General features: G+C 32.1%; 1 pseudogene; it reads right to left on the bottom strand.

Moving 5' to 3' along the window:
• Positions 1-2,056: 2,056 nt before the first annotated feature.
• The window catches only part of LOC107511629, a 93,653-nt pseudogene continuing 69,668 nt past the window's right edge, over positions 2,057-26,041 (bottom strand).

Raw genomic sequence — 26,041 nt, 5'->3', positions numbered from 1 at the left:
CTTGGAATCTTCAAAAATATCAATGTCATAAAAGACAAATCAGGGCTAAGGAATTATCAAAGTTTAAAAGAAACTAAAGAGTTGAGACAGTTAAATACAAGGTGTGACCAGGGGAAATAAAGGATATTAAAGTGAGAATTGAAAAATTTTGACTATGGATGGTAGTTTACATAATGAATCAACTATGTTTCCATAAATAAATTTAATATATCTTAAAATATTTAAAATACATTAATGCTTAGAGATTATTTTTAAAATATCAACTTTTAAAAATACAGTCACGTACAAAGTGACATACAGTCACAACAAATCTTATCCGGAAAGCACCCACATAAAATTTATTATTTGAAGGGAACTACACTCAACCTGATTATAAAACTGTGAGTCAGATATTACATTTTTTTTTTTTTTGTATTTTAAACAGATTAAGTTGGTATGGTTCCTCTCGCTATCTAGTGATCTAGTGGCAGAGGGCCAGACTTATGATTTGCTGTTTTATTCTCACTTTTCATAAGCCTTTTCACGGGAATTAACTTTTAGAATTTTAGTGCCTTATGTGTTCTCTGAAAGATGACACTAAACTTATACTTTTGACTTGTTCTATGTAATTTTGCTGAATTGTCATTCTGATCCTTTCCTTTATATGCTTAGCAGGAAATCATAAGATAAATAGAGACATAGAAAATAGTATTCATAATTGATAAGTGACCAAAGACAAGCAGTCCAGGCCTGGTCTGTTCCAGTGGCTTTCTCAGTTTGATTTCTTACCTTTGCAACCTAAAGAGTGAGTAGAATGAAAACAAACCATACAAAAAGATGAGTTAATTACTGGAGAAAAATATTCCTTTGGGGAGTTGTGATCACTTCATTCAAAGAAGTTTGGTACCTGGATAATTATTTAATTTACAATTTGGGTCTCATAAATAAATAAAGAAAATTCTGTTATAGTTCACACATACCGGATATACCAATAGCTATTATTTACATAAGTAGAAAGTATTTTTTCACTACTAACAAAGATTCTTTAAGTGCTTATCAATGCCAGACACTAGAGATAACAAACTAAAAAGTCCTTTCAGTTACAATCTATTTAATTAGAGTAAAATCAAAATTACTACTTTAATTTAGTCTCAGGTTTAAGATTTCTGAGTGATGTACAGATCCCAAGAATACTCAAAAGTGTTGAGAATATAATCTTATGAATAATAGACACCTACTTTTATAGTAGCTTTGGGCATTCATCTGTCCAGTGTTAAGAGATTGGTCCAGATGACAGCCCACCAGCTCTTTCAGCTTTGAGTTAGTGCTGCTAGGGATGTACAACCACCTCCCAGCCACTCCTGGGTTATCTCTGTTCTGTAGCTGGAAGATGAAGAGGAGAGAATACGGATTATTCATTTGTCTTCCAGGTAAATAGTGTGGACAAACATGTCTAACATGGACTCTTTAAAGTGTTCCAGGTAACAGCAGATAACATTTTGACATAGGAGCACAGAGACTGATGTATTAAAGATATTTAAGCTAAGAGGAAAAGTTATCTAAAAGTGAAGTATTTTGTGAATCTGTCTGGTCTGAAAATGTAATTAACAGCTCAGGAAGTAATTGAAAATGGCAAATAAATATCTCAAAATATTATTTTTAATTAACCTCTGCTATTCCCAAGTAAGGAGGTAAATTAATGAGATAAATCAGAAATTATGTTAATAAATTAATATATGGGCAGGCTGTGAATAAGAAATAATGTCTCCTTTTCAAATGAGAATATCTGGAAGGGAACTAGAAATTATAGAGGTAAAGTTATTATGTATGGTTAAAATCATTCCTCAACTGTGACTATACTAAATTATATGGAGACATTGCTAGTAGGTGACATACATTCTCATTTTCTTAGATATGACGGAATGATTTATATCCAAGAAATAGCTGTTTGGAATATTTTTTTCCTTCCTTCTTTCCTTCCTTCCTTTTTTCCTTCCTTCCTTTTTTTGTCTCTCTGTCTCTGTCTCTGTCTGTCTCTCTGTCTCTCTGCCTCTCTCTCTCTAAGAGAAGTGAGCCTTTATTTTCTTGTTTCACAAATAAAGCTAGCTGTGCTGGTTGCTTTTTGGTGATCAGTCAAAGAGACAAATCCTATATCCTTCTCTAACTCTTCCTTTGTTTCAAACTTGGCTGGGGCTGTGGCAGCAGCAGGAGCAGCAGTGGTGGTGGCGGCCATAGGGGCAGCAGCCACAAATGCAAATGGATCACCCAAGAAGGCCTTGACCTTTTCAGCAAATGGAAAGGTGTAATCAGCCTCCACAGACAAAGCCAGGACCTGCTTGTATTCATTGATGACAGAATGGGGTACTGGGTAGCCAGCCAATCTGCAGGCATATGCTAGCAACATCGCGGACACCCTCCAGGAAGCGGGAATGCAGTTTCCTCTGTGATGCCAAGCACTTCTGGGTTGTAGATGCCACCATTATCAAACACTTGGTAGATAACCAGCATGTTCAGCAGTGTGACTTTGCTGGCTTCCACTTTGTCTCCAGTCTTAATCAGTTGTACATTACTCAGGATTTCAATGGTGCCTCTGACGATTTTAGGAGTGATGCCCAATGCCTGGAAGAAGGAGATTTTCTCAGCCCCCAGACCAGTGTTCTGGGCTGGCACAGTCACTTCGTATGGGGCGACGGCACCAACACAGGCAGCAGCTGGCACCTTCTTGACCAGCAGCATATTCCTGATCTCAGTGAAGTCCTCCTTGGGTGAACACAAAGCCCACATTCCCTCTGATATGAGGCAACAGTTTCTCCAGAGCTGGGTTGTTTTCCAGATGTCCAGGGATGGCTTTGCGCATCGTGGTGTTCTTGCCCATCAGGACCACAGCCTTCCTGTGGAGAGACAGGAGGATCTGCTGCATCTGCTTGGAGCCCATGTTGCCCGCTCCCACGATGAGGCATTTTGGATAACCATCCAGAAGTTGGACGATCTTAAGAAAGTAGTTGGACTTCCAGGTCACCCTGTCTTCCCTGGGCATCATGGAGGTACGTCAGGGATTGCCATGCAGGGTTTAAAGATTCATGAGGACCCCTGGCAAGAGGAATTGGGATGTTTCTTGATTTTCATTATTTATTAGTACTTCTTTCTAAAGTTTTACACATTTTAATCACTTGATTATATTTGATGGTGATCTTACTAATGTTAAAAAAGATTAGTTAATAAACATTTTGGAAGTGTGCTTCTTTGTATATTCGATTTAATAATTTTAAAAAAGGCATTTCCCAAATCTAGCATTTATGTATCAGACTCCCTGAAAGTGACATGTAAAATATAAGATCTCAAGTACCGTACCTCACTAAGAGCTTTGTTCTATAACAAATTCTTCTCAATTTCTGAAAGTTTTAAAAATATATAGATGTGTGCTATTTGCTCTACATTGCAACATGATGTTTTAGTTTAATTTTTTTCATTCTGTTATATATGTATCTTGCTCTGTTAAGCACATTCAGTTAGTTATTAAAAGACAAATTTCCAAATAGTTAAATTAGTTGGGATTATGCTCACTGTCACACAAGGTTTGCTTTAAATAGTAATGTCTTTTACTGTACCAAAAATTATATATATAATTTAATTTTCCTTGGGCAGAAGTAGTGGAAAAACATGACTCAGATAGAGGAGAGGTTTAGAATGTTGGAAAATTAGATCTACTTGTAATATCAAATTTGAAAATAACACCTCGAATTCTTATCTTCTTAGTTATAGAAATAAATGGTTACCAAAAACATATGAACTAAGCCAAGTATACAAGAACCTCAGGAAGAACTTGAGAAGTGTATATAATAATAGTACAGTTTGTAGATTCAGAGATGAGGAATTACATAGTAAATGTTTTTACTCGACTCAGAAACCATTTAAGCATATGTATTACTTAATGCGCAAATGTTTTCAGAATGATTCATATCATCTTTCCACATTATAGAAAAAAAATCACTAAGACAATTTAGTATAATACATAATCTCTATTCTTTGGTCCTTGCCCAATTCTCTGGCCAAATCTTCAGTGACCTATCGCTATTTAACTTCTTCTCTGTGACTGAATAGAAAATACATGGTGCGCCCTACCATCTTCTATTGCAGATTGAAATTTTTATCAAACTGTTGGAAAACTATAGCACTCAGTTAACACAGACCCTCTGAGTCCTGCTTGGTGCTCCAATGTTGACTCTAATCAGGATACAGTTAATGACTGTGCACTCAATAAACTCTGAATGGATAGATACCTGGACCTGCTCTTCATGCAAAGGGTGGCTTTTCTAGATTGCTTAACATATGAGTTAAATATCTGTGTGTGAATCACCAGAAACCCAACAAACACTGGTTTAATCAAGTTAGGAGCTTTTTTTCCTCATATAACAGAAAGTAAGGAAGCAGGTAGTCTGGAGATAGAGTGACTGCACAATGCACTCAGGGATCCAGGCTCTTCATCTTTACACTATGCCATTATGCTATGTGCCTCTTTTACTCAAGTTTACAAGAAGGCTGCTGCTCCTCTGGCCATTGTAACTGTATTCTGGGTAGAAGCTGCTAAAAAAGCAAAGGGGCAAAAAGTAAAAATAAAATAAAAAGTCAGCAGTGTCAGCCTCCTTCAAAAGTTTTATGAGATCCTCAACCAACTGTCTGTTCCCTATTATCTCTCTTTGGCCAAAATTATGTTATGTGGCTTTTCTATATCATACTTGTCATACTTCTGCTATATTTTTAGGTACATTTTTGACTTCCAGGCAGAAAGAAGGTAAAATGGTACAGTGGAAACAAAGGAGCATATGAACAAAGACCTTTTCCAGAATTCTTATCCAGAAATTCTTGTTTATAGTTTAATGGCTATAATTATTACATGTTTCTTAAGAGTGAAAGAAATTGGAAAGATGTAAATTTGAAAAGTAGGTACATAGCTAAAAGCAACAAACAAACAGGAAAAATAAACAAAGACTCATGGACATGGACAGTAGACTAGTGGTTACCAGAGGGTATGGGGGGAAGAGGGAGGAAGGAGGTAGATTGGGTAAAAGGGGTCAAATATGTGGTGATGGAAAGAAATCTAACTATAGGTGGTGAACACACAATGCAATATATATTTGCATTACTGTTGATTTGTACACCTGAAACTTACTGGATTTCATTAACCGATGTCGCCATAATAAAAATTAATAAATTAAAAAATAAAAAATAAAAAAATAAAAGTAGATACATAGCAACCTTATGGAGAAAGGAAGGCTGAATAAATTTTGTCTTCCATATTAATCTATGCTAACATATTATCTGCAGTTCTCTACTATACCATATCTAATGCCAACACACACACACTGACACACACACACACACACACACACACACATCTCATCTCTTTATTACCTTAAATTAAAATTAAGAATACTAAAATCATCTATATTCATATTTTTTAAAATTAGCTGCAACGTTCAAAACTTAACTCAATCTAAAAAAAAAAATGAGAGAAAATTGATCAGTATGTTCTTGTTATAATGAGACCTTAATATTCCTCTTATTAAGAGGTGAGTTTATGTCCCTTCACCTTGTAGCTGGGTAGACTTTGCGACTACTTTAACCAAAAAAATACGTATCAGTGATTTCTGGAGCTGGTACCTAGCTACGACTTGCTTCACTTAGAACAGTGGACCCTAGAAGCCAGTACCATGTGGAAAGTACAACTTCCTTGAGGCTGCCATGCTGTGAAGTCCAAACTAGTGAATATGGAGAGACCATATGAAAGAGCTTTGAGACTACATGAAGAGGAACATGCCTGACCAGTGTCTGGCTGTTCCAGTCCCCTGGTTCACACCCAGCCACTATCTGACTATAGCCACATGAGGGATCATGAAGCAGAACTGCACTTCTGAGCTCCTCCCTAATTTCTAATCTACCAAAGTCACAAAATGATTATTATTTTTTAAGCTACTAACTGAAAATAATTTAGTGTAAATATTTGACATTGATTTAGAATCCGATGTTTTGAGATCAGATGTCAGCAAGAAACTGGAAGAACACAGGAGAATGTTTGCAGAAACCAAGGTCCCTGAAGAGGCTGTTGGTGAGAAAATAAAAGAGAATAAAAGAAAGTAAACAAAAAAATGGTAGTGGAAACCAAAGAATACAGTGTCCTTGTTATGTACTAGTGAAGGATTGGCAGCACTATTTTCTGCAGTAATGTGACAAATAGGAAATGTGCCTAATAAATTTATCGATCTAACTAGGAAATTTCCAGACAGAATGTGGACAAGACCAACTGACAATAGATTAACAATAACTTTTAAAGTATCTCAGAAGAGATAAAGTCTTTAGAGTGACAAGTTATGAATAAATAATAAAAACAAAAAAGAACATAGAATAAAAAAGTTATACTCTAAAGACATTTTGGAGCTTAAAGATACTATAAGAGGACTTGAAAATGCTAGTGTAACATCTGTTATTTAATCTGAAAAAAAAAAAGAAAAATGTATATGTACCAGAATACTGTAAAAATATTCCAAAACTTATAAAGAATTTTGTCAAATTTTTAGAGATAAAATGTCCTATATGAAACTAACTTAAAAATAGTGGATTTTAAGTTCAAAATGTACACCAGTTTTCAGCCTAAAGCAGAGAAATGTAGTGAACAAGGGCAGCAGAAGCTAATGACTCTTCTACGATAGCTGATGGCAGCAAGGAAAATTTTTGGAAAAGATAGAGTCAAAACTGTCATAAGAGAAAGTCAAAATGTATACATAGAAAACTCATGAAATGGTTGAAAATTTACGTAAAATGAAAAACTCCAATAAAACTCAGAGTAGAATGAAAGCCCATGTCTATTTCATCTGCTTATGCTAAAGATAGAACTTTTTCAGGAGAAGATGTAGGCTGTCACCTCAAGACACACATTAAGAAAACTAAACCAAAATATGTTAATGTTTAACAGGTGAGACTGTAAAACCAGTTCTTCAAAGCTACCAATTAATCAAATGCTTCCAATAAAAGGACCTCTAAGACAAAACAAAACAAAAAAAAAAACAAAAAAACCCCCAAAAAAAACAAAAAATAAAAAACAGAAAACTTCTATTTTGTTCCTCCCATTAAAAGATATAAAATCCTCTATGATCAATCAGAATTATGCCAATCTGCATTTTATCACCTTCTTATCATGAAAGACATAGGACAATGTCTAAAGATGAACCTCATCCTGGTCCTAAAGGGCCAGCCAAGATGTCCAGTAGAAAATCTATTCTGATTTTGGGTCAGTGGGACGGTTACATCTTTGAATGAAAAATGATTCTGTTCCTTGATAGTAAGGGATGAATTGGGTTATGGTAAAACCTTCAGGTCCTCGCTACATATGCTCTCATGGCTTACCCTTGGATAAATGCCCAGAAATGATCATTGGATTATATTGACCATCTCTGCAAATATAGAGGTTATAGGCTCCAACTGCTTGTTCCTACTGTTGGTGTTGAGCATTGTATTTAGAAGACTCTTACCTGGTTTTCACATGGAATAAGAGTTCTGCTTGCTACTCATTAAGATTCATGAAACCTTCATTTGATATTTAACTCTACATTTTGTGATATAAAAAACTAACTACAAATGAATTTACTTTAAGCAGAACCCTTCTGTACATTTATCTGTCCAGTTTCCTATAGCTCATGTGAGCAGTAAATAATTTACAATTATAATATCATTATTTTGAATAAATATTTTTATTTGTATTTTTTAAATGTCCTATTGCTCTAAATGATTGGAAAGCACTGGTGTTAACAATATATTTGATTCAGAAACAGCGTTTTCCTTTGAACGTTAAACAGAACTAAAAATATAGTTTTTAATATTTTCGAAGAAAACAAACATACATTATGTGTATGTTTCTTGTGGAATGTTAACACGAGATCTACTCTCTTAGATTTTTTAAGTGTACAATGCAGTATTGTTACCTATAGGCCCAAATGTTGTCCACTAGATCGCTAAAACTTATTTGTCTTCCATAACTAAAATTTTTTCATGTCGATTAGCATCTCCCTATTTCCTCATTGTTCCAGCTCCTAGCAACCAACAGTCTATTCTATGCTTCTATCAATGAGTTTCATTATTTAGATTTATCATCTAAGTGAATTACATAGCATTTCCCCTTCTGTGACCGGTTAATCATTATGTATTTTTGACAGTTAAATAATACTTCAGTTTATAAGTCTGGAGTTTGTTTTCTAGCTGATACATTAATCATATTCATTATAACATTTACATTTGCTACATTACATTCTCCCTTTTTTTTAAGAAAAAAATTGCACTTAAAAAAATAATATGTCTGTTTTCTGAACCAGTCAGTCACTGCAGAAGTCAGCGTACAAAACCTCAAATGGTGAAATGGCAGACATAAAAAACAAATGAACCCTTAATCACTTCATTTAAATGTTTAGGAGAAAGAACATTGCAAGCCTGGTGTGAGAATTTCTTATTCCCTTTACAGAGATTTTCAACCAAATAATCATTAAATGCTCTGTTAAACTGCCCCAGTTTACAACACATGTTCCTAGTTTGTTGGAGCTCCACATCCCAAGATACGTGCTGAGACACAGCCTACCCACATTGTCACTGTGCAGCCAAATTGTCAAATAAATTGGTCCCTAACCATAAAGACACGTAAGGGAATTTAAGTCTTAAAGCTTTAATCAGTTTTGTGCAGAACAAAGATCATAAAAAGGCCCTAAAGTTTTAATATGCAGCTTCGAAAAATAATCTTCTTAGGTGAGTTAGCATTTCTTCATCAATGACTTAACCTTTTTCTGTTGCACACTTTCATGCTAAAATAAATAAACAAAAGCAAGATCATCCAAAGAATTTTGAAGGCATTAAATTTAAAATTATCAAATTTAATGCTATATTCTGCTTAAGGAAATGAATGTACACAACACTATGATTCTTTTTTATCATTTATATCAGACATATTTACATAGCTAACAGTAAAACCATTATTTGTCAGAAAAGATAAAATTAAAAAAAAAAACAAGAACAGAATGCATGAAAAATAACATAATACTGACTCTTTCCTATAGAAATAAATTCTCTCTTTATATATGTTTCTTTTTTTTCCTTTGGTGATATTTTCTTTTGCTTGTTGTCGTTTTTCTGCTCATATAAAATCAGCGAGAATTTAGTGTTTCCTAAAATAAAAGACGATAATGGGATAACTCTTGTTCATATTCATCTAGTGGAATGTTCAAGGTACCTATACCTGTACCTACTATAAGAGTCAAATAATATCAATTCATTCTTTCTGGTCTGTACAGATGTCAGTATGTAGTTACCAGCATCTCTTGTGTACAAGATTGACCCTAAGAGTATCAATTCTCTAGAGTGAAAGTGTATTTGTTTGTTTAAGTCTACATATGTCATACAGGCTCCCTAGCTAGAAAAAAGTCATTGACCATATAGTATTGGAAATAAGAAATTCTGTATAAATTCCAGCAGGAATGGACAGAATACAATGAAAATAGCTACTTGTAAATTTTCAGAACACCTAAAAGAGCAAAGTTCAGGGAAGGTCACCACTAGTGTTTAGATTTGTCATCTACAGCCTTCCAGAGCACAGCAAATTATTACCAATGACCAGAGCTGCTACCAAGAGCTTTGCACAGAAACACTGGAGGCTTCCTCAGTACTTTACACCTCCCTGTGTCCTCTTTCTGTGCATTTCTGTGGAAGGAAAAAAAAATGGCTTCTTTCGTCAGCCATCCAAATCTCATGCAAAGAACCCCCATTGGTTGAAACTAACCCCAAATCTATGTAACAAATGATTCTGGGAAATATGATTACACTACTTCCCCTGGCAATGCAGTGCAGTGGAGCATCTTGGAGTGTGTTGTACTCATCTAGCATTGCCAACAAAAAATCAAGGACATCTCATAAAATATATATCATGTTCTAATCACAAGCTTGATACACATCAAAATATGAGCATAATGGTGCAGTGATTAAAAGTACAAGTTCTAGGTATGAATCCCCCACTTTATACTTATATGTCTTTGGGCAAATTATCTCCCTAAGTTTCATTCCTCTTTTGCAAGAAGTGAATACTATTATTTGTCACAATACATTGTTCAGACATTTATATGCATTTAGCATAGTGTCTGAACATATAGAAAGAGATTTTAAAATGTTAGAAATATTACTATTGCTTTTATGATCATCATCATTACTTGCAATCAAGTGTTTTGTTTTGTTTTTTAATCTGAGAAGAAAAATTTGTGTTCTTCTAAAGCCACATCTTTCTTGGTTTAGGTTGCATCTTCAATATTTAGAGGAATTTTATTTCTATGATTAGTCTTTTTTCTCCTCATGTCCTTTGCCTATTTTGCAGCTTGGTTCTGCCACTTTTTCTATTACTTAATTGTTCTTTTTCCTTTCACTGACAAACTCTAGGGCTGGTGTTCTGATACCATCACTTCTGCTTTCTCATCATCTATTTAAATGAACCTTCTTACCTAGTCTCCATGAATATTCTTCTACTAAAACTCTATGCTTTCTTGCTCAATTAAGTGACATTTTTGAATTTTTTTTTAATTCAAGCTTTTTTAAAAATAATGTATACCACTGATTTTTGTTACATGTATGACCTTATTTTTTATTAAGAAATGTTGATTGAATACTAACAAATTTCCAAATGCAAGGTGCTGGGATATACAATGAGACAATAGTGTTTCCACATTTAAGGAGTTCAGAGTCTAGTGAAGAAATGACCATACAATTTTAATACAAAAAGAATGTAAGCAAATCCAGAAAAGGCATAAAAGAAAAAAATAACTAAAAAATAACGGATTCTAGATGGAATATTAAGGTATGGCTTTACCTTACATTGGTAATTGGAGGATGATGAAGTACTGACATATTTCAAATAAAAGGAAGGTGGTGATCTATATTCTGTTCCAGTTTTTCTCCTCCTGATTGTAAGTTTCCCTAAAATCAATCCCTGCCTCTCTGTTATTTTCTCTCTCTTCTAAAGGAAACTCTAGAATTTCTAAGTTAGAAGAAAAAAATTTAATTATGTGTACTTTAAAAAACCTGAACTATCAGAAGAAACATTTTAACTCCTAGGAACTATTAAAACAATTAACTTGGAAAATGGTTTTCAAATATTTTGATTTGAAATCTAGTTGAGGGTTCCTTATATTTAAATGAGCAATTAAAATTAGTCATATAACATAATACAGAGCACAAATATCAAACATACCATTAATGCTTGTAAAAAAATTTTACATATGTATGATATTTCCCTAGAGCTTCCAGAAATGAATGCAGTCCTGCCAATATCTTTATTTTTTTTTCATCTCAGTGAGACGTGTCTGACATCTTACTTATAGACTTATAAGGCAATAAATCTGTATTGGTTTAAGATAATAAATTAGTGGTAATTTCTAATAACAATAATAGAAAACTCAGAATACATATACTTTTATAACAATTTCATAAAATAAACAAGTTTTACATCAAGGGTTTTTTCCCTTGGTGAAATCTCTGTTTTTTACATGTAATATTGTTAAAGAACTATATGGATAGGGTAAGCATGGCCACCTATAAGTAATTCAAGTACCTGGCCAAATACTAGCTTTTCAATAATGAATCTGTTATACTAGTGTTGAAAAGGTTGTGGAGAAAAAGGAACTCTCATATACTGCTGGTGGGAGTACATTGGTACAGCCACTATGGAAAACAGTATGGAGGTTAGTCAAAAAATTAAGATTAGAAATACCATATGACCCAGCAATCCCTCTTCTGGTTATCTACCCAGGAAATTTGAAAACATTTATCTGTAAAGATATATGCACTCTGATTTTCATTACAGCATTATTCACAGTGGCCAAGACCTGGAAACAACTGAAGTGCCCTTCAAAAGATGATTGGATAAAGATGTTGTACATATATACAATGGAATATTACTCAGCCATAAAAAGAGGTGCATTACTGCTATTTGCGACAACATGGATGGATTTTGAGATTATCATGCTAAGAGAAGTAAGTCAGGCCGAAAAAGTTGAGAACCATATGATTGCAGTCATATGTGAGATATAAAATTGAAAGCAACAAATGAACAAGGCAGACAAATAAAAACTCATAGGCACAGACAACTGCATGGTGATTACCAGAGGGAAAAAGGGGAGGAGGGGGGTAAAGAGGGGTAGAGGGGGTCAAATAATTGATGACAGAAGATCTGACTTTGGATAGTGAACGCAGTGCAATGTACAGATGATGTATTATTGAATTGTACACTTGCAACTTATATAATTTTGTTAACTAATGTCACCACAATACATTTAATAAAAATAAAATAATATTATTACAAAGCTGTAATAAATATATTTTCTCTACTATTCCATTATATTTTATTTAATTTGGATATATGCTGTTTTCTAAAATATTTAATTTTAGAAATTTTAGAACTTTTTTTACTTTAAGTCTTTCTACAGTCCTCATTCTTAAAGTTCTCAAAATTTAGTAAAAGTAGCAACATATAGTAACATTGATCAAAAACACGGAACCAGTGGACAGAGTAGTAAAACAAAGGAGAAATGACCAATTCTGAGTAAAATTCAGTGGAGGCTTATACATAGAATATTGAAGGTCAGGCAGAAATTCTCTGAGAACAAGAGAGTAAGTGTTTACATTTTATTTATTCATTAACTCCGCAAGTATTTATTAATCAACTCTCATGTAGTGGTATTGTTCTAGAAGCTATGACTACATCATCAACCAAAACAGACAAGATCCCTGCTCTCAAGGAGTTTACAGTTTAGTAAGCATTTAAAGCTGAGGGAATAAGAATATTTCAATAACCTAAAGAACTGAGGAATATGGTTGTGAATATTGAAAGCAGTCAACTCCATTGGGTCTAACAATTCTGAACAGAGAAACAAAATTAAATGTGCATGAGAAAAGTAATTGAGTAGAGGCTCTAGCTATTTATAATTAAGCAATGTAATAAAAATACTTTAAAACCTCATAATTATTAAACTCAGTATAGTACACGAGCATGCAAATGGTAGGAAAAAGAATTTTCATCCATTTGCTTAGTAATATCCTTTTTTAAATTTACAATATATTAGGGTTATGCTTTTAAACAATAGCATCTCTTTCACATTCCCCAAAATAAAACTTTTGATTGAGTGTTATATTCTTTGATTATACTGGAGGAAATAAATATATGGAGAGAGGGGAGTAAAATATTGGCAACTGATAAACCTTGATGCAAATATATGGATAATATTTTACTATTTTATAACACCTTGGTCAGTTTGAAATTTTTCAAAAATAAATATATATTAAAATATGAAGACAAATACAAATATTAGGGCAAGGAAATGTTCAAGATGACTGAAACCTGAATGTCCCTAGCTAGGCTGGTGAGGTATGGAGAAGCACGTGTATGCATCCAGGTTCTAAGGATGGGTATTTGCCAGACTGATTCAGTACAAACACAAAAAGGCAAAGGACCAAAAAGGGGAGGATGGTTGATATAGTTAAAACAATGGACTAAGAAATCTAAATCAAATCAAAAGAGAAGTGAATAAAAGAGAGGACTAATAGTTTGGGAGACTGTTAAAGGCTGTGAATTCGGATGGTGGTAAAAAAACAATTATAAGAAAATTAGTATATTGGCAACCAAAAAGGAGAGGAGATCATATTAGAGAGGCTCCCCAAAGCATGTTTGTCATTATGAATAACCTCTGAAAGGTCATTTAAAAACATCATTCTCTGCATTGCACAGAATAAATTATACTAAAATAGTAATTTGTAGCCTATTTGACAGAATCTCAGATCTAGTCCTTTGCTTCATCCACTTTTTTTTTTTTAATTTGTGAGTTACCAGTGCTTTAAAATATCAGTTTCTATTCATGGTTTTTGAGCATTTTGGAACCATTTTCTTTCTGAAATACTGTGCTCCTTAAATAATATCTAACATCTTTAATAATTCAGTATTGAATGCCCTCAATATGTATTTCCTCCCCTAGGAAAAAGAAATAAAAACTATGTCCTTCCTTAAGTAGTAATCTTTTATTGAATATGGCACAAAAGTCTTGTTGAAAAGATTAATTGTACATTTGGTCAACTGTCTATTTTAATATTAATAACAAGACTCAGAAAAGCTTAATTAAGAATGGGTCAAATATATTTATAGTTCAGTATTCTAATTTGTATTTCATTTTGATTAGCATATGAAATAACAGAATTAATAGAAATTGAGTATATTAAAACTAAGTCATATAAAAGTTACTCTGATGTTTGACTCTTCCAGTGAGTGGGTTTCTTCATTGTCTAATTTCCCATTATTCAGGGCTACTCTAGGTACCTGAAGTTGTTATAGAGAACAATAATTTAATATTGCCTTGTCATTAGTGTGCTGTTTGGTCACATCAAAGGTCACAAGATAGATTAGTTGTTCTCAAGACTATAGAAAGAAATTAGAGGACAAGATAGTCCTTATTGCATAGATATATAAAATAAATTAAATATGCAAGTAAAAGATAGAAAAATAAAGGTTATCACTCACATTGAAAAAGACCAATGATAATTGAATTCAAAGTTTAGATAGGTATTCAGTGTCCTGTGTTTGAAAAAATAACTAAGGGAGAAAAATACTGGGTACAAATGTTTTGAAATCAAATGTGGAATTATGTATGTACATTTTTTTCTAGTCACAATTTCTATAGAATCAGAAAATATTCCTAGAACACTCAAATTTTAATATTTTTCAGCATTTTCAGTGAGTTAATACTTGCTGGATCCTCTTTAAATATTAATTTCAGAAGAAAAAATTTTGCTCATTTGCTCATGGCAGGATAATCCCAACAATTAATTTTAAATAAACTGTAAATTTTTTAAAGTGTTATTTATTTCATTGCAATTAAATCTCATTATCAACAAAGTAGCCAGAGATGGTGGATTGGTTAACTGTTCCTTTATGTCTACTTTCTATTTCTTTGACTATAGTTATTAAAGTCACTTTTTATATATGTAAGTTGATGGAATAAAAATGCAGAAAACAACAGACTGCTGCTTGCATAAATAATTCAGGAGTCAGTGAAGAAAAGCATTAGAAAATATGGCATATACACACATATGCACACTTTTTCTTTATTTTGTATATTATTCTCTAATTATAATACAAAATTGTAAGGTAACCAGGTAAGTTACCTAATGGCAAATCTTGGTTGATGGTACATCCTCACTGACCAGTCAGTTCAAAAGTCTAACTAGAAAAGGTTTTGGCCATTGCTGTATTTGAGGGCTTCCTAGCTTAATTTAATGTCAGAGTCAGCACAGGGTAACACCTAAGAGACTTCAGTCAGCAAACGACTCATCAAGTGTTCTAAGTGGTTATGTTGTTACAGCCATTACTGAAAGGTTTCCATTTAATATCTGTAAAAGCTAAAATGCCAAGCAGATGAGTGAAGTTTTAGCTGTTTTATGTTCATGCATTATTAACCATCTTTTTTTTTTTTTGTCCTACATGTTCTTGACATCCTCTTTCAAATTGTAATTCTTGGTTACTTCACAAATTACAGTCCTTTTCATGTTGATAAGCCGAAATTTTATGCTACTCTTTTCACAGGCATCATGATGATGTTTACAAATCCTGACAGATGAATGAGGAAAGATACAGGACAAAATGAGCTATAAAGTATATTTGGAGGATCTTTGACATTTAAGAAAAGTAAAGTACTGTTTGGAGAGCTGGGAAAATTGGACCACAGTTGTTCACTGCTAGAACCAGGTTAATTTATTCAAATGAAATGAAGCAGAACTCTTAAAAAAACAGAGGTGTAGCGAGTAGCTGCTATTACTCTTTGTATTTTTTTAAAGTGGCTCATGAAGAAAGACTTTGGAATTGAATCATAAATTTGTATATTTAAATCTAAGTGCACTTATATTTATGGCAAGTTCATGTTCATATTAAAAATATTTTTTATTTAAAAAATTGTAGCAATCAGAAATTAAGTATGTAATAAGTGTTACTTAAATGCATCAATTAAGCTTCAATCCCTTGTTTTTATTTTATTTACTTTGCTTCTTTCTATGCTCACTCTGGTTAGGCATATTTTGCTTCTCAAGTGTTCTCAAGGGGAAAAAGTCACTTTTAAATTATAGTTCTGTGTAGAAAGAAACTGAACTGTTTATTTTGGAATCTACATATTCTCTCTGTACAAAATTCACTATTTTTTAGCCACACTGGGCTTTTTCTGCTTTATTTTCCTTAGTACCAATTGTTCTTATACTGAGATATTCAGGTACTATAAAATTCATTCTTTTAAAGTGCACAATTCAGTGGTTTTTAGTATATTTACAAAGTTTTGCAACCACAACCACTATCTAATTCCAAAACTATTCTATATATCAAAAATAAATTCCATACACATTGCCAATCTCCCTCGATCAGCCCCTGCCAATCACTGATCTACTTTCTGTTTCTATGGATTGGCCTATTCTGGACATCTCACATAAATGAAACCATAAAATATGGGCCCTTTATGTCTGGCTTCTCTTAGTATAAGGCTTTCACAGTTCATTCATGTTTCAGTACTTCAATGCCTTTTATGGATGAATGATACTCCATTGTATGGGTATACCACATTTTGTTTATCCATTCAACTTCTCACGGACAGCTGAGTTATTTCCACTTTTTGGCTATTATAAATAATGCTGCTAGAAACATTTACGTACAAGTTTGTATGTGAACATATTTTAAATTCTCTTGGGTATATACCCAGTTGTGAAACTGCTGGGTTTCAAATGATCTCCATATGTAACTTATTGAGTAACTACCTATTCATTTTACTTTATTTATTTATTATTTTTAACAGTAAGGCGCGCGCGCACGCGTGTGTGTGTGTGTGTGTGTGTGTGTGTGTGTGTGTGTATTTTCACCTCCCATAGTTAGATTTTTTTCTGTCCACATATTTGACCCTCTTTACCCCATCTACCTTTCCCCTCCCCCTGTCTATTTATTTTAAGTCCCTGCACCTTTTATATTCTCATCAGCAATATATGAGAGTTTCAATTCTTTCTATTTTCAATTTTTTGCACTCAATTTTCATCTATTTTTGCTTTATTTTAATTTTATTCCTCTTCATTTTTTCCTCAGTGAATACAATTTTCTTCCCCCTCTTCTCCTTCCCCCTTCTCCTTCTCCTTCCTCAATAGCTATACTTTTATACTTTACAATAGGTTAAACTCTTTAGTAGGGACCATAGATTGTGTTATCATACTTAGTATTCACAACAACTTAATATAATAACTATTTTTATCCTCATTTTGTAGATGAAAAACTTTATACAAAAGGGCTCAGAAACTTTCCCAAGAACAAGAGAACACGGAGCCTCTATTTAAACTTATCTAGCTTTTAGAGTACACATTTTAATCTCTACCTCATACTCTCATGTTTTCATTATTTCCCTGTGATTTTCTTTCTGTAGTGACTCCTTCCTGTTGATAAGCAACCTACCGACATCCCTACATCACTGACTTTCCTGACACCTCTTGTAGAACTGAGAGGCATTTTGAGAGCTGTGCTTTATAGCCCTCCTAGAGCATCCTTCTGTGGGAAAGGAGTTCTCTCAGACCTTCAGTGCAGGAAGAGGATTTCTTTCAACTACAGATGGAAGAGGGTTTGTCAGCACTGATAGAGACTGGCTGTTAACCCAGGAGGCAGAATACAAAACAAACAGGTTTTAGTTTGTGTGAAAATATATTCTATATAAATTCTGTGTACCTTAGGTAAATGAGCTGTGCTGGCCATAAAAAGTAGTATTTGCCTCCAAAATATATTTTTACATTGTAGATATCAATTAAAATAAATTCTTTTTGATAAGTTGATAATTATATTTATTTTATTGAGCACTTACTATACATTAGATAACGTATTAAATATTTTTCGTAGATTATTTTCTCTTCTGAGATGTTTATTATAATTTATTACATATGCAAAAACTATGATGCAAAGAGATTACATGACTTTCCCAAATCTCTTCACTACAAAGTGGGCAAAATGGGACACAAGATCAGGTCTCTGTGGCTATGAAATCGGTGATTTTAACAGCTAATAAATATTGGTTCTCAAAGTTAGGGTGTAAGTTATTCACCTCACTGCCAATTTCTGTGACAGAAAAGAAAAAATAATGTCTAACTGGTTACAGAGTTTGGCTTTCTCCAAATTTGTTATATGATTTAAGAAATCCTATCTAAAAATATAAGAAATTTGTTATTGGATTTAAGAAAATAGAAAAGATTTGCCCTACATGCCTTATAATGAGATGATTTTATGGATAAGCACAAAGGGATGGCATCCCTAGTTTTCTTAGGTGTCTATTGATTAAAATTATACAGAAGTCTTCGATATTACAATAACCCAGTTTATACTTCTGAATTAGGCTTCTTTTGTTCTTGTAAACTGCTAAACATATCAGAAATTACATAAAATTCAGCCTGAGGATTTTTGTGGGTGATTTTTCTCTATAAAACTCTACATCCTTTAAAATAACTACTATTCCCCATTAGAAAATAGTTATTTTGAATATTTAAACATTGAGAAAAATGTTAGCTTAAGTTATGAACTTTTGAGAGAATCATAGGGCTTAGAATCAGTAATATTTATACATATAATATAACCAAGCTATTAAAATCTATAATATTGTTTAGCTGAAATTTATAAAATTATGAATAAAAAAGACATAGTTAGACTCAGCATTGTAATTACCTAGTTGCATTAGGCCATATCTTCATCTTTTATTTATTTATTTATTTATTTATTTATTTATTTATTTATTTATTTTTAGCTATTCAATTAGAAGCATCTTGGATGTTAAACAAGTATAAAAATAGTGAACTTTGTAAGTATGAATGCTTTCAGAGGTTATTTTGTAAAGGATAATAACCATGCTGCAAGGGCCCAATACAATCTTGATTGTTCTTAGTCTACACTGATGTAATTTAAATTGTGTCTTCTTCAGATTAAATCGAAAGGTGCCAATGAGTGGCAGAAAAAAAAATCTGTCCTTGAAATATTAATGTATCTGACAATAATTCTTATATTCATCAGAATTCATTGTTTTAATATTTTTGTATTACTCATGAATAGAAGAAAATATGTGAGCTATATACAGGTTTCTTTCTAAGCTGAATGGTTTGGCAAACTTAGAAAGAAGATAATTTGTAAGACTTTCATTTAATAGAATAGCCATGAAAATGTTCTCGATGCTTTGAAAAACTTGTCTTTTATGTCAGTTACTGAACATATTCAATCCCTAAGTGGTCATTATTTTTTTAAAATACCTAACAGAGTGATTTTCTTAGTAAAATTTCACAACCAACAAAATCCCCTTCCATCCAACTTTCCAAAATGTGAAGACAAACACATATTTGCCAACTAGATATTTTGCCATCTAAAAGTTGCTGAATCAGTGACATATTATCTAAAAGAAAGTAGGACAAATGACAATAAAAAATTTTATATAATAAGGAGAGTCCATCCTAATTTTAATTGACAACCTTACTTAAATTCTTTTGCTTCTCTGAGCAGTAGAAACTTTGACATAATCTGCTTTCTCTGAGCAGACTGACATTTAGGATTCATCCTTACTTTTGTCTTATAAAAATAAGAGATATTCTTATGTTGAAGAATCATTTCACACTGGATTATAACAGAGGGCAGAGGGTCCCAGCCAAAAATCTAGAAGGGTAAAGGAAAGATTATTTTCCCTTCCCTACAAGTCTAATTAGAAAAGATTTTTTAAAATAGTCATTATAAATTATTGAATAATAAAAAATAGCAAACCAGGACAAATGTCAAAGGCACAGGTATATCTCAGTCTGCTGCTTTCCTTTTTGAGATGCTCTTATCTCCTTATAGCCCCTAAGAAAGTTTTCACAATTTTGTGCCACCAAGTTATTATTTAAGTGTGGCACATGGCCACTATTACCTTTTTTTCTACCATTCTTAGTGTCAGTTCATTGGATATGATTCTGCTATTTTTATATTAAGATAATTTTTATAAAAATAAAATTTGATAAATAAGAAATATAATTATTAAAATACTAACTTACTGACTGTTTCATTGATTGCATCAGGTATCCTAAGAAGTGGATGCCAAGACAAAATTCTTCATGCAAGAGTTGTATTTGAGAACAATGCCTATGAGGGATTACAGAGGAGAGGGAGAGGAAAAAAGTAGAGGAAGCATCTATCTACAATGCAGGTCTGACAGCTGAGAAAAGCTAGAAAAAGGAAGAACGATTGCCTGGTTAGAGCCTGAGACTATAGCGCATCTCCAACAGCGTTAGCGTGATTGGCAGAGAGCACAGTAGTTCAATTGGTTGGAAAATGGGAATCTACACTGGTGGACCTATTCATGGTTGAGGAACTTTTAACTGTTTAATTTATTTACAAAAATATCTAACAGAATCTTACAACTCTGTTTTTACTAGTTAAAAAATAAAATAAAAATAAGAACAGCTAAATAACAACAATAAAACTTATTTATTTCAAAGGAGCAAAAGGACAATAGTTTAGACTTTTTACCCAAGAATAGAAAAAAGAAACACTTTTCATTTCACTTTAAGTCCAGCATGAACTAGAAACCAAAGCCTATCCAGGATATTCAAAGAAAGGAAAATTACAGATTAAATTTCTTATGTACTTAAATGCAAAAAATCCTAAACATATATTGGCAAACCTGATCTGATGGTTTTTAAATGGAATAAGATATAATAATTGAAGTTTATTCCCAGAAATTAAAGGTTGGTTCAACATGGGAAAATGTATCAACAGTTTTACCACATGATCAGATAAAAAGAGAAAAATAAAGTATGTTCGTACTAAAAAATGCAAAAAAAAAAAATCAGTATAAACTTACGTTTAACTTTATATACATACAAACTGTTGTATATATAAACATTATAGATTTACATGTGTAGGTTAGTAAACATATATATATGTTATATGTTATATGAATATATATGTTATATGAATCTATGCCATATATGTCATATATCTGTCATATATGTCTGATATATACCTGTCATTTTTATATACCTCTTTAAGCTAAGAGGGCCTAGAAACAATGAAATTCCAGTGGCAACAACTGCTCTATCCCACAAATCTTATTTTCCAATACCACTATCAAAAACAACAACAACAACAACAACAAAAACTATGGCTCATTGGACATATGGCTGATTCTAAGACTAGGTCTGGAAATATATGAGATGAGCCTGAAGCATTTTGTAAGAAAAAGTTTAAAAAACACAACAGTGAGAATATGTCAAAGAGACAGAGATGCCAACCAAAAGAGCTCCCAAAGGTCAGAGTTGGACCAATTTGAGCAACAAAATAAATCACATAATATCAGTTTATAACTCAAAGTATAAAATACGTATTCAGGATTCTACAATAATACAAATAAATGACTAGAAAAATAAATAAATGGGAAAGAATAGATAATTTTCCTATAGAGAAGAATTCAAAAATTTTATGTAGACACTGCACTACTCATTAGATAGAAAATAACTCTGCACTGTAAGTTTGGGCTGAATCCAGTGGCTTTCTTCCAAGAGTACAGTGTGGAATCGGGAGACACACACACACACACAAACTTTACAGTTGAGAAACCTGACTAACACTACTTCCTCCAAGTATGCAAAGTCATCAATGTTGATAAATCATGTTGATAGTATGTATCCTTGATATGATGTGATGAAAATGGTATTTTGCCTCTGTAGTCTTCCTCTCCAAAACCCATAACTCCAGTTTAATAAGAAGAAAATTAGACAAATCCCAACTGAAGTATATTCTATAAAATACATGACCAATATTCCTCAAAACTCTCTAGTCCAAAACAAAGAAAGTCTGAGAAACGGTCACAGCCAAGAGGAGCCAAAGAGGACGTGATGACTAAATGTAACATATTATCCTGGATAAGATCCTCGAACAGAAAAGGGGGATTAGGTAAAAACTAAGAATATATAATTAGAGTGTGGATTTTAGTTCTTTATTAATGCCATTTCATATAAAATCTACCTACAAAAGACAATTCTATTACTTCATCTAACAGAAACTTTTAAAACTGACATTATATACAGTGTCATAAAATACCTAGGAATAAAAATAATCAAAGATATTTAATACCTGTATAATTAATACAATATTACATGTATTGAAAAACTAAATACTTGAAAGATGTGGAAGACTTATAGACTGGAAGACTCAGTATTTTGAAAATGTCAGTTCTACACAAATTATAGATTTAAGGCAAACAAAATTTGGCAAAATTAAAAACAATAAAAATATTTGTTAATCAAAAACAAAATAAACACTATTAAGGAGTAGGAGACACCATCATGAAAGTGAGAGAAAACAGGAATGAAATATTTATTGACAAATAAATTAATTTAAAGAATAACGATAACTAATAGTATCAGGAAGTCAGACTCAGCCTATCTGAGTTATCTGACAGCATCTCTCACAAAACTTCCACCAATGTATCAGCATATCTCAAGGCTACCGTATAGGAAGAATTGCTTCTAAGAGCATGTGTTTGTTGGCAGAGTTTAGTTCTGTTAAGGGTGTTAGACTGAAGACTTAAATTCCTACCTGGCTATTGGCTAGAGATTGCCCTCATGTCATTGGCGAATTGGAATAGATAATATTTCCAGCTTTTTGATACAGAATCTAACTTCAAACTTCCCACTACTTAAGAAGTTTAGGTCAGGGAACACATTTACTGAAAAGATTATCTGATATAGGATATACTCCCTGTTTTTTTGTTTTGTTTTGTTTTTTTGGTTTTTTGGTTTTTTTTGTGGATAGTTTTAAATCTATCCTGGCCTTATACCGGGCTATAACAGTGTGCTCAGAAAATATTATTTAGCCAGTGTTGGTTCAGCTTTAAAGAATCAGACTTTATTGTATTAAAAAAAAAAAAAAGGCATATACTGAAAGGTGCTGTGGCAAAGATCCCTTCAACTCTGGCTCCTGTATCTGTGGTGAAGCATGTAATTCATACTACATTACATAGCATTCTGTAGGACTTAGGGGAAAAGGTTCTTTTAGGTATTAGTAAGAGGAATAGTTTTACTTCTCCTGAGCAACTTCCTTTATTGTATGGACACCTTGGACCCTATAATTAACCATGTCTTCCTATTTACTTGCTAGGAAACACAAGATGCAAAAGGAACCCACATTTGTAAGTGATATGACTCTCTGATATAAGTCCTATGTGTTAATTTAATTTTAGCTTCTTGTAATTTTTCTATTCAATCACTGGTTTCATCGGATTTTCGTATTCACCTTTGTCACCCTCTCCTTAACTGCCTGAATAGATACATATAGATATATATGTAAGTATGTGTGTGTATATATACATATATATATATATCTTTTTAACCACTTTAAGCTCTTTTTAAAATGAAGACAGGAAGTGAAAAAATATATATGTGTATATATATGTATATATACATAATTATATATAAATTAAATATATGAAGTTAATATATTTACAATAAATTTGTACACATAATAAATATATAATTACATGTTATAAATTTATATATACAATTACATATTTACATTATATCATATATATAAAGCCTTCATATTTTCATTCTAAAAAATAGTTAACAGTTTACTTGACAGCTGAATTATATATATATTATACACACACACACATATATATTTGTAAAATGAGAAGCAATGATAATTTTTAAAGTGATTTGGACCTATTGCTACCTTCACTAAAAATCATTTAAAAATTTAAAAATTTTCTTTATTGTTTGTGAATATTCCTGTCTCTTTGTGGGTGTAAACAGAGGCATAGGATAAGACAGGCACAATTAAATGAAGAGACTAACTAGCAGTGATCATACAGTTTAATTACTGTTTAATTATTTGATTGTGCAATATTTTTTTTATGTCTCATACACTTTCCTCTATCTACTACTCTTTATCCTCTTCTGTCTGAATAATTATTTTCGTTCTTTCAAGGTACTCTTCAGTAATATTCTCCATAGATCCTCTCTTCTATGGTATGTCTTTTTTTTTTTTTTACTTCTAATATATTACATAATAATAAGTTGTTTACATTTTGTCTGTTGCCCTAATTATTCATTTTTGAAGTCAGAAAGCATACCATATCCATATTTCTATTTAAATTCCTAATAGAATGCTTGATTTAATAAAGTTAAAAAATATATGTATGAAATATCACCGATATTCCATAAACCTGGAGTTATGAGTTAATTTTTCTAATGGTTAAATTGCAGTGCATTACAAAAAATAATTCAACATGTTGTTGTTCATGTACAGCAATGTTCTCTTTACAAACAAAACTTTATAACATATTTATAAACAAATTTTAATGTTAGTTAAAGTAATCAAATATTTCAAAGGTATCAAGTTGTGCACAAAAAACAAATTAAAAATTCTAGAATTCTTGTATTTTTGTGAGAAAAAAATTTTAAAATCTAAGTGCTAAGTTGACTTAGTTATTTTATTGTATTTATTGTCCACATAAAGATTGTGATATATATATTTACAAATAAACTTTAAAAAGGGCCAATAGAGAATCATGCACAAGCGATTTTTCATTTCTACACTAATGGTCAAAAAGTGAAATTTATGAGTAATGTAACTTTTGAACGTTATTATCAGAAAGTATCTAAATATCTCTCAGAATATATTTTAATAAGACCAAAGAAATGACTTGTTTGTTTTTCTGGATGACTGGATTCCTTATTAGACTTTGTAACCCATATTTCCCATTCTAAACACAGTCTTATCAGAGCTGTATTTAGAAATTGCAGATTTTACACTGGTTATTGAGCTACAACACTAAAATATCAATAAATAAAATCAGAGCATATTTTCTTTGTTAAATACAATAAAAACAACCTGTTATCCCTAAACTAACAAAATTTGAACTTTTCAGCATTTTAATCTGTGTTCTACACTATTATGAATGAGGCATACAACAAGAAAAATAATTTAATGTTGAGAATTTATCTTAAACTGTAGATTACATTTCCAATAGCACTGAAAACACAGAGATAAGTGAGCCTTGTTAGAGGCATCTATCCTCTATTCCTTTATCTTCCTATCTTACCAAGGGACTGTAACAAGAGAGGAAAGAATAAGTAATTGGCTTGAGGTATGCAAATAGAGAATTTATAGAGCTGCTTTGCTATTTGACACTACTATGTATTTATAATTACATTCCTTAAAAAATGTTATTCTTTTGTTTCCTAATAAATTTTAGGATAAAGAGCCTTATAATTGTCTTATAGGTTTTATCATAAAAAATGTATGGAGTTTATGATATAGATAAAGCTAAAATCAGCAAATCTAAGTAACAAACTTAGTATCAATTGTTTATCCTACTGAATAGTGCGGATATTTTTTCAACTACATACAGTCACAATTATCACTTTATTTATATAAAGATCATAGGCTGAGAAATAGTTAATTAGGCTTTGCCCAGCAATTCATATCTAAGTAATAGCAAATGGTTAATACTGTCTAAACTTTGTAATTATTTTGTCATTGATGCAATCTGTTACAATTTGTAGTATGATGATTTAGGACAATTTAATGTCCATTCTCATAGTTGGTAACTTCAAATAATCAAAAATAGTCTTGACTATGCAAAAAAAAAATGATTAGTCTGTTAAGGTATGATATTCTAGCACAAGTATGATTAGAACAGAGATAAATGGGTAGAAAACTCTGGAGATAAATTGTTTCGTTTGAGTCAGAGAACATCCTATTTCAGAATCTGGAATTAGAATTTAAAAAACAACTTGATCCATGGGCAAATTATAGCGTGCCCCAGAGAGTGATGTATTTGTAATTGACAAAAAAAAAAAATAATTACAGTCTGTTTGTGAATGCAGAGAAAAAAATCCTGCCTAACTAAAAATAGTAAGTGCAGGTTAGGTAATTATAGCCATATATTTGACCTATGTTTTAAATATTCTTGACAAA

Source organism: Rousettus aegyptiacus, unplaced genomic scaffold, assembly GCF_014176215.1.
Source record: "Rousettus aegyptiacus isolate mRouAeg1 unplaced genomic scaffold, mRouAeg1.p scaffold_m13_p_6, whole genome shotgun sequence".
NCBI classification, from domain to species: domain Eukaryota; kingdom Metazoa; phylum Chordata; class Mammalia; order Chiroptera; family Pteropodidae; genus Rousettus; species Rousettus aegyptiacus.
The sequence above is the reverse complement of the archived record's forward strand: the minus strand, read 5'-3'. Positions and strand labels throughout refer to the sequence as shown.